The following is a 14,631-nucleotide window of genomic DNA, read 5'->3' as shown; positions in this document are numbered from 1 at the left end:
CAGACCCCGACATCGTCTACAAGATTATGCTGGGTCTCTACAAAGTACTGAGACTCACGCCCAACGAAATCTGGAGGGAAACTCAGCTCAAGATTGCCCACAGGGCCTATGTCCCGTTTTTGTCTCCCAAAGCAAAGCAAGACGGGGCATCCTGCCCTCACTGTAGAGATTCAAAGCCATCTCGCTCTCATTGCTTCTGGTCTTATCAGATAATTTCTACATTCTGGGATCAGGTCATAGCATTCATTTTTGATATCACTCTACTGAAACTACCCAAGGAACCTTTGCTCCTAATCTTTGGATACTGGGACCCTTTGCTGTTGCCATGGTCTACATTGCCGGGTGCCGGACCCATTTTAGGGCCCCACTCCCAGCATGCTACAGTCGACTGGATCTTGTTATGTCTACTCCTGGCCCGCCGCCTTATACTTTGTTTTTGGCTTTCGCCTCCGGGCCCCCCGGCCTCCCAACTTCTCAAGGACCTTCTATCTCTCCTGTATAAGGAGAGGCTTCTGGCTGACTTCTCCCATGTCTCCCAAAAAGCTGCTTTTTTCGCCAAATGGCGTTTGTTTATCACCGCAACCATGTCACCATCTGATCAACGAGCATTGGATCAACTGTCTTTTACCTACAATGACTTGCTCCACTCCTAATATACCTCCAGGATCTACTTCACTGCCTAGACTGTCATGGTCCTTATTTGCTCCCCAGGTTTCTCCTATGTGATCATTGCAAATGATACCCTTCTTAAGGTGTTTTCCTTGTTCCTAATCTGCCTTCTCTCCCCCCCCCGGTCCTCCCCCCCCCCTTCCTTTGTCTTCCCCTCCCTCCTACCTACTTGGATTTATACAATGTAATTTAGGCACTTGCTCCGCTAGGGAGCCGGTATTAATACCTGCTCTACTTAGGGTTCGTAACAGTCCCAGATTCATCCGGTTGGTCCCTACTGCCTTATGCTATTATAGTATTACTGTTCGCTGAACTCTTTTGTGTACCACGGTTTTTCTCTACCCCAGGGATTGCCCTGGATATTTATATCCTCCCTTCTTATCACTGATTGTGCCTTCGTGTATGCCTTTGTATGTCCTTATTTCTTTTTTCTGAATAAAAATTATTTAAAAAAAAAGAATCACAGTGATATCTGCAGTGCTATTTGCAAGCTTAAACCTTATTTTGTGAATAAAGTCTTTACCCTGCAGGTGATCACTATGGGGTTCATTTAGTTAAAGAGGGAGTCCAGTGATTTTTTTTTTTTTAAGTCAGCAGCTACAAATACTGCAGCTGCTGACTTTTAATAAATGGGCACTTACCTTTCCTGGAGTCCAGCGATTTCGGCAGCCGAGGTTGAGCAATCACTCGGCTCTTGGCTGCTGCTGGCGCCATTATCGGTGAGGAAATCAGGAAGTGAAGCATTGCAGCTTCACTTCCCGGTTCCCTACTGCGCATGCGTGAGCCGTGCAGCGCAATGGGAATGGTCCGCGCTGTCTCTGGGACCCGTGTGTGTCCCAGCAGACAGCACGCCAGGACAGGAAGAGGCAAAGACTCCCGTGGGAGTCTATGCCCAGAAGGGGGTGCAAATACCTGTCTTAGAGGTTCCGAAAAAAAAAACATTTTGAACCTCCGCTTTAAGACAAACTGTCTGTTTCATTTGGAAGAGAGGTTGCATTATGGAAGGGAATTGTACCCAGATTTATTTTAAAAAAAATGCAAATTTAGTAAAATGTCGCTTTGCAGAGAATACCCAATAATGTTCAAGGAAAATAAAAAATAGTATTTTTGCTTGCACAGTATTGGATGAGAGAAGTTATTAGAGCTTTGTCTCATTCGCAAAGCTCTGGGGAGGATTCCTTTGTAAAGTGAAGCTTCCCTTGTAATGTGAACTATCGATTTGCCTTTAATAGATAAGCCTCTGTCACATGAATCAGGAAACAATTTGATTGGCTGCCTATTGTTAGTGGGTATTGAAGTAAATTTAAACTGGTAGCTGGGACATGGATTACCTTTCATTAGCATGTGGCATTTTTCAGAAGAATGTTATTCTACAGATTGTGGGGGGTTAATACATTACTTCCCCCCCCATTGAAAACGTCACGTCTGATGAAATGCGTCTGGTCGGGCATGCTGTGACGTCACCACATTGTATGAGAGGAGGATTGGCTCCCGATTTGCCGACCGGCTTGTATCTATGCGATTAAACTTTTTTTCTTATGTAAGTGCATTTTTGTTTATAATTAAAGGAGTATTGATGATTTTACACTATGGGAAGCTTCTCTCTCTCTCTCTGTTTCTGAGCATATTCATTGTGTGTGAATGGGAGTGTGGAGCATCATAAAGATCTACAATATATGAAGCGTTGACCCTGAATTGCAAGACATCTGGTGTAGGCGAGAGGTTGCGACTGGCTTTTACCATAACGCTCCTTACGTTCTACCATCTGGTAAGCGCATTCTTTTGTCGGTGGCTGGTCACATTAGTGATAGATGTGTGGAATCACTGTGGTGTGTCCGTTTTTCAAGCTACAGTAAGTGATTTTCCTTCAACACAAAGTTCTTCTCGCTATGGACTTTTATTAATTTAATAAGTCAGGGACTTTATGATGAATGTAGTGCTGTTTTATTATAAGCTATTTTTATTTATTGGCCCAGCTCTTTTCTTCTACTACTAATACATTTTTGATTCATCATGAAGATCAGTAGTCAGCTTGAAGACCATATGACCATATGATTTACTTGGTATAAAATATGTTTATATTCATATATAACAGCCCAAAAATTAAAATGTCAGTGATATTCTCCACAAAGTGTCAGACCAAATGTCTCTTTTGTCTTCTCAGGGAATCCTACAAACTCATACTAGGGACATACTATAAAGCGACTTTTTGGTTGAAACAATTATACACTGGTCCTTAACCACTTCAATACCGGGCCCTTTCACCCCCTTCCTGCCCAGACCCATTTTCAGCTTTCAGAGTGACAATTGCGTGGTCATGCAACACTGTACCCATACTTAATTTTTATCATTTTGTTCACACAACTATAGCTTTCTTTTGGTGGTATTTATTCACCATTGTGTTTTTTTTTTTTTTTTGCTAAACAAATGAAAAAAAGACCAAACATTTTGAAAAAAAAAAAAAAAAACACATTTTAATTTGTTTCTTTTATAAGATTTTGCTAAAATAATCGTTCTTCATGGATTTAGACCAAAATGCATTCTTTTAAAAAAAATCAAATAAAAGTTTATTTTACAAAAACAAAACTCAATACAGACAATTGCAGAAACCTTTGCCGCAGTATACTCATGTACAGTAGTCATTCCAATCATTCGTATTGTCCTTATCATACAGCTTCTAGGTGCAAGCAGTTCTATAAAATTAACTCTTATTATTATTATTATTAATTTCGATGGTGCTGCATAAAGTTAACACTACATTTACCATTGCACTTAGATTGTACCCCTCTAATATGGGAACTATTGAAAAACATTAAACCTGTAACCTTAGACAAGTAAGAGGGAGAATAAGTGTATCATCTGTTTTAAGGCACATAGGGCGAATAAAACATTGTACATGTACCAAAATGTACTCTGCTACATTTCTTTCATAAAGATAACCCAAATCAGTGTATATTATTTAGTCTGTAGGAAACTCATAGAGTCCACAAACTTTTACTACCCCAAAAAGTCTACCGAACGGACGAAAGTCTCTTAAATTACAACTACAGTAAATACAAAACTTTCTTTGTTTCAGATAGAGACGATGGGAGTTAGAACACCTACCAGTTTTATTGCTGTCTGTGTCCTTGTTATGCCATGTACACACAATCAGAATTCTCGTCGGAAAAAGCTCTGATGGTTTTCCCAACAGAATTCGGCTCAAGCTACACTCGGTCACAACAAATTTAGATCGTTTATAACACGGTGACGTACAACACATACCCCATAATCTCCTTTTGCCCGGGGGCCCCATGACATGTCAGTCCACCCCGCCTTCAAGTGATCTACTCCATACCACTGATCTCGGGGACCCCCCTTCCAAACCCCACTATCCTGTTGCACATTGCATACGTGCAATTTCAGGAACTTTCCTCCATACTCCATTCCAAGATCCCTAGTATGATTTTCTACACTGATCCACTGTCCGAACATTATGCCCTGTGCTTTGTTTACCTTGCTCCATGTGTTACCTGTAATATTGTATGCTAGAGGTATCTTTAACTTTTTATATTTGACTTTCTAGCAAATGGTCCTTTGCCAAAATGGCAACATGGGATGCTGCAATTACTAATTTAGCATTGTTTTCTTATATGTTGTTTTTTTTTCGAAATATTTTTATTGAGAAAGGTCTGCTGTTATACAGAGGAATACAACTTACAGTAGTGTACAGTAACAATGAGAATTGAGCTTAGGGAACTTAAGCGTACAAATAACCTTACAAACGGTTAAACTTGAGAAAAATATCCAACTCGTGATATTGTAGGAAGTCCAGGTACAATTAAAGGTCTGCAACCTTAAATGTGTTGGGTGTTAATGTATTACCTCGTCACCCCAATGTATTACCTCATCTCACTGTGACGGGGATAATCAGGATGCAGACCACAGATCACTCTGAGAACCAACCAGTATATTAAACTAAACAAAAACACGTTGCATGTTTTTTTGTTTTTTTTTTAAGTTACAGCTATCGGTATAATGTGTTGTTATTTATTCAGTATAACAGCTGGATAGTGTGTATAAAATATATTATATATAAATATATATATATATATATATATATATATATATATATATATATATATATATATATATATATATATATATATATATATATATATATATATATATATATATATATATATATATATATATATATATATATATATATATATATATATATATTATAATAAATAAAATATATATATATAATATAATAAATAAAATATATATATAAAACTGTCAGAATAACTTCAGAGTGAAAAACAGAACATACTGCGCTGTGACTATGATTCAAAAGCAGCAAACATTACCGAAAGACTAACAGTTATTGGTAAAAAAAAGAGAAAGAAATTATGTTGCGCTAAAGTGCTAATGTGCATAAATTGTGAAAATCTCTAAGATCTGCCTGCACTCCACCTTCTGTGAATGTACCAGCTTAATATAGAGTGAAGCTTTGGAGATTGCTTGTGGAGCAGTGACCTGCCATTCTTTCCATTGAAAGTCTATCACGACTTGTGGGGTGTATGCCTTCCCAAGTCTGTGATTTCTGGTAAGCCTCGCTCCTATAGGTGTTGATGTGGATAGAAAATCTTCACTTCAATCAGAGCACTTTTCAGTGTCGTTTCTTGCACAAGGAAAATTTTGGTCACTCTATTGAGACTACAATTTTTATCTGTATATTTTTATATATATACACAAGCGTGTTATTTTTGATAAAGGTATCATGTTTTCTTCAGTCCATCTACTGTATTGTCTATCATCGGATCATCTATTGCAGTGGTCATCAACCCTGTCCTCAGGGCCCACTAACAGGCCAGGTTTGCAAAAAAACTAAAATACATCACAGGTGATATAATTTGCTGCTCAGTGATTGCCGTATTCTAGTCTGCATCTCCCCAAGGTAATACTCAAAACCTGGCCTGTTAGTGGGCCCTGAGGACAGGTTTGATGTCCACTGATCTATTGGATACAATTCACAGTTTATTGGAGTTTTCACCTATTTGTGATAAGAGTGTGCACTATTTCACAATATAATTCACAGTTTGTTTGTTTTTTCTGTAATACGTTATATAATATTTTCAATAACCAACACTTATGGTATATAGGTCTTTACTTGTATCCATATGTTCATTGGTATGAAATTTGATATTTATTGTGGTTACTTAAATATTTTCCCAATTTATGCACATTAGCACTTTAGCGCAACATAATTTCTTTCTCTTTTTTTAAGAATAACTTCAGAAACGGTGTCGGTCATACTCCTTATACTATAACTATAGAGTCTTGGGGCTCATAATCTATTGTTGGGATGGCTCCCAGTTCTCTATGGGCTTACTATGTGTGTAAGCATCATCAGCATGTTGTCTTAATATATGTTATCTATTACTTAGCATTTGTAATGATAAATACCCTAGTGTCTTAGGAGATGTCTATTTCTCATAAGGTTGCGGCCACCGGACCCCTAGCAACCTGCATGAGGTATGATGTTTTTGATAGGGCTAGGCATCAGTCAAATCAGGCAGATGAACTGGTAGGGATTGGTTATTGGGTTTATTAGGGGACAGGGAATATCAAGAGAAATCTCTTGTATGTTAGGGAGGGGATAATGGGAAGGAAGGGATAATAAGAGGAACTCGCCTGTGAGTCGGTTAGAGAGGTGAGTCGGCCTAAAAAGTTGTTGTTCTAGGGGTATTAGCATGCTGGCTGTATCTGTAATGTGTAGGAAAATACGAAGAGAGGGGAGGGTGCATCACTTCTCCTCCTCTGACTCAACATCATGTGCTAATAGTCTTAACTGAGATAGCATTTGAGAATATTCACTTGTTGTTTGAAAGTGGTGCCAACATGACCAGGTTTTCTGAAACTTGGATGATGTGTCTTTGGCATGGTGTACAAGATCCTCCATCTCTGCCACTTTACTTATTCGTCTGATCCAATCTCCCAATGTAGGTGGGATGGCCGATTTCCACTGAGCTAGTATACACATCTTAGCTGCATATAGAAGGTGTAAAGTTAAGGAGTGATTGTATTCTTTTTTAGGGATGGAGGAGTGATGTAAAAGCAATTGGGATGGGGAAAAGTCTATCGGGTAAGCTGTGAGTGGTGAGGCGGTGTACTTCTTTTGAGAAGGATTGAATCAAAGAGCAGGATCACCAAATATGTAATAGTGATCCTTCCTTATCAGAGCATCTCCAGCAGTTGAGTGCTTCCAGTTGCCTGCGGACAGGTTTTAGGGAACCAAGTAGACACACACTATGTAGGATCTGTGGGGTGGGGGGATGGGAAGGTCAGCCGTTACTGACCATGAATGGACATTTAAAGTTTATAAGTTTGGTTATATGTTTCTATGTGTTTCTATTTTGAACAATGTTCCTTTACAGTATGGAATACGGTACCTTTTTATACTAGGCAATATGGTTTGATCTCAAGAGGGGAGGGTACAGAGGGGGTTGTACTTCCCTGAGTGTGGTTGTGCCTCTGCCTGTCGCCCATGGGAGTGCTGGAGTGCTGACCTACCTGCTTCCCATGCGTCACATTTTCTCATTAGCATCAATATGTCTACACATACTATAATCTTGTGGAATGTGCGTGGCTTCAGCTCTGCTATGAAAATATCCTGGTCTTTAATTACCTTAAAAAAATACTCTCCCCAGATAGTTGTACTTCAAGAGACTCATCTTATTGGATCTTGTGTCTTAGGCCTTAAGAGGGCATGGGTTGGGATGCACTATCATGCCACGCACTCCAGCTACTCCAGGGGGGTTAGTATACTAGTGCATAGATCACTCCCCTTTCAACTTCTTGATCTGAAGACAGATCCGGAAGGTCAATTTATAATACTACACGCTCTCCTATCTAATGCTCCATTGGTGTTGGTGGGTCTTTATTTGCCTCCATGACTGATGTCTCTGTGCTTACCGCTGTTATGCAGAAAGTGTTAACATAGGGCATTGATGATATATTGAATATGGGGGATTTCAGCATGCCCCCTCTCCCGATTTGGACATGCTCTCCTCTACCTCTCGGTGGTCCCCTGGACTGGCCCAATGGATGGGTGCGTTTGATCTGGTGGATGTCTGGCATCATTACCATCCCAATGACCGAGAATTCTCTTGTCAGCATCCTTCTCATGCATATACTTGGCCCTCGCCTTCCGCTTCATGCTGCTCAAGATCTCTGAGATCAGTATGCTCCCAAGGGGAGTCTCAGCTCATGCTCCAGTACAGATTGGGCTGGTCTCCGGGGTGTCGGGGGAACGGATCTGGTGTCCGTCCAGATTCTGGATGGAGGACCCTGCCATACAGGAACATATTCAGGAGGGTATGTGCCACTATTGGCTTGCTAATGTAGACTCTGCTATCCCTGTGATTACTTGGGATGCCTTTAAAGCCTGTGCCCAGGGTGCCTATATTTCTAGCATAGCTGGCTGAGCTGAAGAGGGAAGCTAGTCAAAAAGAAGCCACCTATGTGACAAACCTAAAGCCCACTGCATATGGGGATTGGCAGTTTGAACTATGGCAACTATCCCTGGATAGACATAACCCGTAAATCCCGACTACACATTGCTCAAAGAATATTTGAATTTGGAAATAAGAATGGTAGGTTGTTGGCTTGGCAAGCGAAGGGAAAGTTTGCAGTTACTACCATTAGCAGAGTTAGAGATCACACTGGTGCTATGCTGCACACACCCACTGAGATTAACAACCGCTTCCTCCTTTACTAGCGACAGCTTTACTCTACACAGGTCTCCTATATCACCTCTGATTTGAATCTATATTTTGACAGAGTTAGGTTCCCTAGGATTGACGACAAGACTTGTGCCGACCTAGATCAAGAAATAACACTGGAAGAAGTGCAGTTTCCTTAAGCCAGGAAAAGCACTCAGTGTTGATGGACTACCTGTAGAGTTCTACACACAACACTTATGCCGCGTACACACGATCAAACAATCGGGTGGAAAAGTCCAGCGAACTCAAGTCCGCCGGACAATCCCCCCCGTGTGTAGCCTCCGGCGGACTTTTTTTACCCGAAAGTACGGCGAACTTAGAAAGTATTTTTGCACTCCAATCTTCCTGCCGGACTGGCATTTCGGCGGACAATCCGGCCGTGCGCGTGCAAGTCCGCCGTACTTTTGAAATGAACGGACTTTTCCCGCCCGGAGAAAAGTCCAGTCATTTTGAGCGCATCTCCAGGTATGGACTTAAAGGGGAACCCCAACGCCAAAAAAATCGGCGTGGGGCCCCCCCCAGGTCCACATCAGACCCTTGTCTGAGCACGCTACCCGGCCGGCCAGGAAAGGGGGGGACGGGCGAGCGCCTCCCTCCTGAGCCGTACCAGAAGAGACGGCAGAAGACGCGGCAGCGGCCACGGTGGAGACAGAAGACCGGGCCACCGCCTGTAAAAGAGCTAGAAGAAGGCGTGGTGGCCCGGCAAGAAGAACCGAAGAGGGGGACAAGACCCCCGAAGGAGGAGGGGGGCGCTCGCTCATCCCCCCCTTTTCTGGCCGGCCGGGTAGCATGCTCGGACAAGGGTCTGATGTGGACCCCACGCTGATTTTTTCGGGATTGGGGTTCCCCTTTAAGTCCATACCAGGTGGCGGGGCCAGTGAGGCCTCCTTCGTGGAGACGCGCTCAAAATGAGCGGACTTTCCTCCGCATGTGTGGGCGAGTCCGTTCATTTCTTTTTTTGTTTTCAAAAAGTTTATTAAAGCGATAAATAGAAAACAGCGTCAGCAAAAAGGATCAGATAACATATACATCATAAGCAGTTGGATGACAAGATTATAATAAAATGGTAAACAGACCATAGGACTCTACGGACCATACAAAAAATATAAACATTAGTATAGATCTTACATCCAACAAAAGACTGCAAGAAAGGGAAAGATAACATATTCAATGTCCTGACCTTCATATTTGTAATGTATAACAGTAGGCAATACTAAGAAAGAGAGGAGAAAAGTTTAGAAAGAAAAAAAAAATAAAAAAAATTCAGTTAGCCAAGAGAAAAAACCCAAGGTGTGATCATTTTTGTAATCGGAATAGGAACCATGGGTTCCACTTTAGGTCATATATATGAGTCATGTCCTGCAGAGTATGGAAAATCTTTTCAGTCAGCATTACTTGATCAATGTGTGAGAGAACCTGAGGTAAAGGGATCGACGGGGACTTCCAATGTAGTGCTATATATATAGCATAGAGACACAGATGGAATGAATGAGCCTTACTAGGAGTTTAGGGGTGTCAGGCGGGGTTTGGAAGAGAAGACAGTGGTGGTAAGTAAGGGACAACGCACGACCAGCGAGCTTGTCCATCAATCTCAAAATCTCTTGCCAAACTGGCCGAATCAACTCACAGTCCCAAAAGATGTGAACAAAGGTGCCCAGGTGATTGCAACCTCTAAAACAGCTGGGGAATGTATGAACATAAATCTTGTGCAAACGTACCGGAGTGTAGTACCATCTGGTAATTACTTTAATAGCCGTTTCCCTAATTGTTAAGGATCTGGTGCATTTACACATGTTGTCCCATCCCTCTTCCCAGTCTACAACACCGGTCCCCAGTGCAAGCTCCTGTTCCCATTGTGATCTATACTTCAGAGTCTGAACCACTGTAAGTCCTTCAAGAACTTTGTAGATCAGGGAAATCAGGCCTTTTTGGCGTGGGAAGTTAAAACATAAATCCTCAAAGATGGTGAGTTGGACCTGGGACCGGAGTCTGTAATGGGAGAGAAAGAAGTGATGGATTTGCAGGTATCTGAAAAGTTCTCCGTCAGGAAGTTGGTGCTGGGTCTGTAATACCGAGAAGGGAATGAAGTCAGAACCCGTCACGAAGTCCCTTAACTGAGTAAGTTTGCATTGAACCCACAATCTGAAAGACTCAGTATGGAGATAGGCTGGGGGGAACCTAGGATCGCCCAGGAAAGAGGCGCCCACAGAGCTCTCCGAAGTGAGGTTGTATTTGTGATTGTAGCGGTGCCACAGTAGTAGACTGTCCGCAACTATAATATTAAGCGTGCATTAGGTTGAGTGAGGTCGATGTGTTGACCACATAAGGCCAGGGAGATAAAAGGGTGCTATGGAATCACTCTCAAACCGCACCCAAGGGACTCTGGAGTTAGGGATCGACCACTGTGCTTGTTGCGTAAATCTGCAGGTAAGATAATACAACCAAATTTGAGGAACCCCCAGACCTCCACTTCTCATAGAGCCGTACAGGACTCCCTTGGCAAACCTGGGCGACTTATTATTCCAAATGAATCTGTTAAAATGGGACTGAAGGTTGAGGAGAAAAGATTTGGAAAGCTTAACCGGTAGAGAGCGAAACAGATATAACAGCCTGGGAAGGATGACCATTTTGAGCGCTGTGATTCTTCCTATAAAGGGGATATGTAAAGAAAGCCAGCTTTTAATAGTATTTTTAAGTTTTCTAATCAATGGGGGGTAATTAACCCCAAAGAGATCGCGGAAATTTCCGGGCAGTCCTACCCCCAAGTAGGGTATGTGGGAAGTGGCCCATGTAAAGGAGTAGTTTTGTTTAATAAGGGCTAAATCAGTGGGAGCAAAACATATAGGAAGGGCCACAGATTTGGAGATATTAATGGATAGACCAGAGACCTTCGCGAAATTTGACAGTGTCAAGTCCGTTCATTTCAAAGGTACAGCAGATAGTCCGGTGGACTTAGTACGCCGTATTAGTCCGCTGAAAAAGTGCCGTGTGTGGGCAAGTAGCCCATTCGGAAAGTCCGGCGGGAAGTCGGCCGGACTAAGTCCGCCGGATAGTCTGCTACGTGTGTACACGGCATTAGACTTACTTGCCCCAGGCTTACCTCTCTGTTCAAACAATTCTTGCTCTTAGGGGAGCTGCTGGACTCTATGTCAGAGGTGGTTGTGTTGGTGCCGAAGCCGGGTAGGAACCCTGAGAATTGCTCCTCATACAGACCAATATCTCTTCTTAATGTGGATGCGAAAATCTTGGCAAAGGTATTGGCAAACCGGTTATCCGGAGTCCTGGAAGATATAATTCATGTTGATCAAACTGGCTTCATGCCAGCCAGGCAAAGGCACCGACATCAGTCTCTGCCGCCCCTTTCTGAACCTCTTAATCCCTCATACTAACAATGGGAGCAAAGTCATAGCCTCTCTCAATGCCGAGAAGGCTTTAGACTCGGTAGAGTGAATTTTTATGGGAGGTGTAAGAAAGGTTCAGTTTCGGCCCTTATTTTCTCCACTGGCTTACGATGTTGTACAGCTCCCCAAGAGCTAGAATCTGCACCAAATATAGGCTGTCTGAGTCCTTTCCACTATAGAGGGGTACCAGCCAGGGATGTCAGCTATCTCCCTCCCTGTTTTCCCTGGATCTGGAGCCAATAGCGATTTTCATTAGGGAGTCTGACTTGGTTAAGGGACTGAAAGTGGGGCCGCTGGAGGAGAGGATCTCCTTATAAGCTGATGATGCTCTGCTCTATCTGCAAGATGCGGATGGTTCTCTGACGGTGGCCCTGAACCTGTTTAACAAATTTGGTCACTACTCGGGGGTGCTTATTAACTGGGATAGGTTCATTCTTTTCCCCTTGACCCTCAAGCAAGAACCAACGCGCTAGGTACTCAGCTGATGTGGGTAGAACAGTTTAATTACTTGGGCATCCAGGTCAGGAAGGAACTGGCTAGCTGCTCCGAACTTAACATACTCCCGATGCTTACCCTACTTAAGGAGAAGTGTACAGTGTGGTCCTCGCTACCCCTGAATTCTATGGGAAGAATTAACCTCCTGAAAATGATTTTCCTTCCCAAGTTTCTCTATGTCTTCCACTATTGCCCAACCTGGATGCTCAACCTGTTCTTCAAAGAGGTGGAGAAATGTATGGGAAGCTTTATATGGGGAGGGGCCCTTCCTAGAATGGCTAGATCTACCCTGACCCTCCCAGTGCATTGTGGAGGCCTGGCGCTAGTTGTGGATGCTAGTTACTGTCCGCTGGTGGTTTTTACGCTTGTGGGAAAATACTGTGGTCTGTCTTAAGGCAGCTAGTCTGGGATCTCTCCAGGAACTAGGGAATTTGATTTATTAGGGACCCCAAGCCTATACTGTCTTACCTTATCTCACTAGCACTATGCTCAGGTTTTGGACTATTGCTAGGACAATATTTACTTGCCCCAACAGACGGTCTCCCTTTACTTCATTGTGGGGTAATCCAAATCTCCCACATCTTCACTCCATCCCCAACCCCCAGCTCTGAGACATATATGGGATTAAGATCCTGGGAGATGTTCTGACAGCTGCCAGACTGCTCTCACTAACAAAAATTCTGTTTACCTGAGGGGATGAAATTCAGATACTTCCAGCTGTGCCATGCTATGTAAGCCTAGTTCCCCAATATCCCAAAACTAGCTATGGACCCCATAGAAGAAAGGCTGGCCCAAGAACGCTTATCCAAACCTTTATCTACCCTGTACTTTGACTTACTGGGAGTCAACTCTCCCAAAATGGAATGCCTTTGGGAGAGATGGAAGGCTGACATACCAGACCTGCACAGGGAAAACTGGGATAACAGCCTTGGGGAAAGTGCCCAGGTGTTGATTTCCTCTAGGGATAGACTGATTCAGGTCAAATTTTTACATAGGGTATACTTCATGCCCCAGAGGTTGCATAATATCTACCCTGAGAGATCTGAAAACTACAATCACTGTGGAAGTAATGTTAGCACATACATACACATGTTCTGGAGCTACCCCAGAGTGGCTTGGTTCTGGACGGAGGTGGTTGAGCTCATAAGCTTCCTCCTCCAGCTGGCCCTCCCGACTACCCCTGAGCTGCTGCTCCTAAATTTCCATGACCAAAGACCTAGATACACCAAACTACTTATCTGCTTTCTATTATACTATGCTAAAAGAGAGATTATACTAAGATGGAATTCCTGATCACCTCCCTTCCGTAGATTCTTGGGAAAAATCTATTAACTCAGCTCTTCCTATGTACAAACTGACGTATGTAAACAGAAACTGCCCTAAGAAATATGAGAGAGTTTGGCAACCCTGGAACGTATAGCTGGGATAAATCCCCCGCAACATCTCTTCTGGACAGGCTGGAAGCCAAGATCTCACGTGTTAATCCCAACTATTATCTCCCATGAAGTACCCAGTTTATGTGTTATAACTGCACTCTACTGATCTGTTGAATATGACTCTCAACTGCTGTAAGACAACTTCCATGTACCTTTAGCTATTTCCATTTTGTACTTCATAAACTATATCATGCCTATATCTTAATAAAGGAATATTCTGTTCATGTTAAAAAAAGATATTAAGAAGGCATTCGACAGGTGGCCGTTAACTCAGACCTTGGCTGTTTGGGCTGAGTAGAGGGTTAAGATGAGTTGCAGCATACCTTTTCGAATGCTCAGAGTTTTGAGGGCTGCAGACATATAGTCCCAGGCCACTCTATCGGATGCCTTCAATGGCCTTCCAGGGAGAGAAAGAAACCATGGGTGTGGGTCGATATCAAACATTTATGTATTAATTAATTGCTTTTATGGTGTTGTCTTTTGCCTCTCTACCAGGTATGAATCTCACCTGGTCTAGGGAGATGAGTTTGGTTAATAAGGGGAGTATGTGGTTGACTTTTGCAAAAAGTTTGAGATCTAAGTTCAGTAGAGAGATTGGGTGATAGTTGGTGACCAATGAGGGATCGTTGTTTGGTTTTAGGATCATTGGGATGTGAGCCATAAGGAGATCTTGGGAGCGGAGGGTTATCTAAAGAAAGGGAGTTAAATGCTTTTAGGAGATATGGTTTGAGCGAAAGTTTTATAGTATCCATCCATTAGGCCGTCTGGGCCAGGGCTTTTTCTGGCCTTCGTTTGTTTGACTTCCTCAGAGGGAAGGGAGCGGACCAGTTCTTCAGCATCCAAATGGGATAAGGTTTTGGG

This window comes from Lithobates pipiens, unplaced genomic scaffold (genome assembly GCF_037356315.1).
Source record: "Lithobates pipiens isolate NorthernLeopardFrog02 unplaced genomic scaffold, aLitPip1_a1.2 Scaffold_8, whole genome shotgun sequence".
In the NCBI taxonomy this organism is placed as follows: domain Eukaryota; kingdom Metazoa; phylum Chordata; class Amphibia; order Anura; family Ranidae; genus Lithobates; species Lithobates pipiens.
This window is presented reverse-complemented; position numbering follows the sequence as displayed.